Source organism: Oncorhynchus keta, chromosome 28 (assembly GCF_023373465.1).
Source record: "Oncorhynchus keta strain PuntledgeMale-10-30-2019 chromosome 28, Oket_V2, whole genome shotgun sequence".
In the NCBI taxonomy this organism is placed as follows: Eukaryota; Metazoa; Chordata; class Actinopteri; order Salmoniformes; family Salmonidae; genus Oncorhynchus; species Oncorhynchus keta.
In genome coordinates this window covers 78,861,345-78,863,769 of record NC_068448.1, presented here as the reverse complement: position 1 = coordinate 78,863,769, position 2,425 = coordinate 78,861,345, and the positions used below count along the sequence as shown (strand labels likewise).

Here is a 2,425-nt window from a genome sequence, read left to right as displayed (position 1 = left end):
TGTTGTTGAGGACAGTAACTGACTGTTGTCTTGTAGTCTTTCTGAGGGTGTTGTTGAGGACAGTAACTGACTGTTGTCTTGTAGTCTTTCTGAGGGTGTTGTTGAGGACAGTAACTGACTGTTGTCTTGTAGTCTTTCTGAGGGTGTTGTTGAGGAAAGTAACTGACTGTTGTCTTGTAGTCTTTCTGAGGGTGTTGTTGAGGACAGTAACTGACTGTTGTCCTGTAGTCTTTCTGAAGGTGTAGTTGAGGACAGTAACTGACTGTTGTCTTGTAGTCTTTCTGAGGGTGTAGTTGAGGACAGTAACTGACTGTTGTCTTGTAGTCTTTCTGAGGGTGTTGTTGAGGACAGTAACTGACTGTTGTCTTGTAGTCTTTCTGAGGGTGTTGTTGAGGACAGTAACTGACTGTTGTCTTGTAGTCTTTCTGAGGGTGTAGTTGAGGACAGTACTGGATGTTCAGTAGCTTACACAGGGCTTTCCCTTTTCTGTCACTGAGACAAGTCACTGGCTCTCAGCAGTGCTTTAGCTCGGAACTGCATTTAGTCATGGAGCAGAATGGCACTACCCCAATCACAGTGTCTTTCATCTCGCCAATTTAAACAGACGTTTGACCCCAGACCCCAGCCTAATGTGTTTTTGCTATGGGGGCTCCTGGCTTCACAAATGTCACGGGGGGGGAGAGACTCTGGAGGTTCTGTGTGTTTGTGTGTGTGTTTGATTTGTGTGTCTCCGACCTCTGCAGTTTGCTCTGTTAACTTCCCCCGTTGGGAGATAGATTGTGATGTGCCTGAACCATAACCTAAGCCCCCAGCGCTGGCTGGATCCCCTCCCCGTGGGTGAGCTCTCCTGCTGGGGCCTGGGGATCACAAGTCTGGCCTCTGCTGCTCTGCTGACCTGGGTCCAACTGGTGAGGCAACTGTGTACGGGGACGGGGACGGGGGGGAGTGCCACATATCTGGATGCCCGGGCCGCGTGAGGCAGGGGCCAGCCTGAGACAGTTGGGGGCAACCCTGACAAATGTTCCCTTGGGCGCTGCGACTCGGCATGCTGGAGTTAGAGGGGCGCTGACAATTTATTACCAAACATATTGGTATTTGAGGGTGCAGCTGACTTAGATTTATTGTAGTGGTGGTGTTGGTGGCAGTAGAAAGGCCCCGTTTCTCTCTCTCCTTCTCTAGAGAGCAACAGACCAGGACATATAAGCGCAGAGAGAGAGACCGTTAGCCACCAGACAGAGAAGAGAGACCGTTAGCCACCAGACAGAGAAGATAGACCGTTAGCCACCAGACAGAAAGAAAGAGACCGTTAGCCACCAGACAGAAAGAGAGAGACCGTTAGCCACCAGACAGAAAGACAGAGACCGTTAGCCACCAGACAGAAAGAGAGAGACCGTTAACCACCAGACAGAAAGAGAGACCGTTAGCCACCAGACAGAGAAGAGAGACCGTTAGCCACCAGACAGAGAAGAGAGACCGTTAGCCACCAGACAGAAAGAGAGAGACCGTTAGCCACCAGACAGAAAGAGAGAGACCGTTAGCCATCAGACAGAAAGACAGAGACCGTTAGCCACCAGACAGAAAGAGAGAGACCGTTAACCACCAGACAGAAAGAGAGAGAGAGAAACCGTTAGCCACCAGACAGAGACAGAGAGAGAGAGAGACCGTTAGCCACCAGACAGAGAGAGAGAGACCGTTTAGCCACCAGACAGAGAGAGAGAGACCGTTAGCCACCAGACAGAGAGAGAGAAACCGTTAGCCACCAGACAGAGAGAGACGATTAGCCACCAGACAGAAAGAGAGACCGTTAGACACCAGACAGAGAGAGAGAAAGAGAGACCGTTAGCCACCAGACAGAAAGAGAGGGACCGTTAGCCACCAGACAGAAAGAGAGAGACCATTAGCCACCAGACAGAAGGAGAGAGAGAGAGAGAGAGATAGAGAGACCGTTAGCCACCAGACAGAGAGAGAGAGAGAGAGACGGTTAGCCACCAGACAGAGACAGAGAGAGAGAGACTGTTAGCCACCAGACAGAGAGAGAGACCGTTAGCCACCAGACAGAGAGAAAGAGAGACCGTTAGCAACCAGACGGAGAGAAAGAGAGACCGTTAGCCACCAGACGGAGAGAAAGAGACCGTTAGCCACCAGACAGAGAGAGACCATTAGCAACAGTAGGTCATCAACAGCAGTAGGTCATCAACAGCAGTAGGTCATCAACAGCAGTAGGTCATCAACAGCAGTAGGTCATCAACAGCAGTAGGTCATCAACAGCAGTAGGTCATCAACAGCAGTAGGTCATCAACAACAGTAGGTCATCAACAGCAGTAGGTCATCAACAACAGTAGGTCATCAACAACAGTAGGTCATCAACAGCAGTAGGTCATCAACAGCAGTAGGTCATCAACAGCAGTAGGTCACCAACAACAGT

General features: G+C 50.4%; 1 long non-coding RNA gene across 4 annotated transcripts in view; it reads left to right on the top strand.

Moving 5' to 3' along the window:
• The first annotated feature begins 2,189 nt into the window (after positions 1 to 2,189).
• The window catches only part of LOC127912951 (uncharacterized), a 1,248-nt gene continuing 1,012 nt past the window's right edge, over positions 2,190 to 2,425 (top strand). The window contains exon 1 of one of the 4 annotated variants that reach the window (XR_008084223.1): positions 2,190 to 2,240. This is a non-coding gene — a long non-coding RNA (uncharacterized LOC127912951). Of the gene's footprint in view, positions 2,292 to 2,425 lie in introns of all 4 variants that reach the window. The other 3 variants (XR_008084222.1, XR_008084221.1, XR_008084220.1) reach the window with 3 other exon arrangements.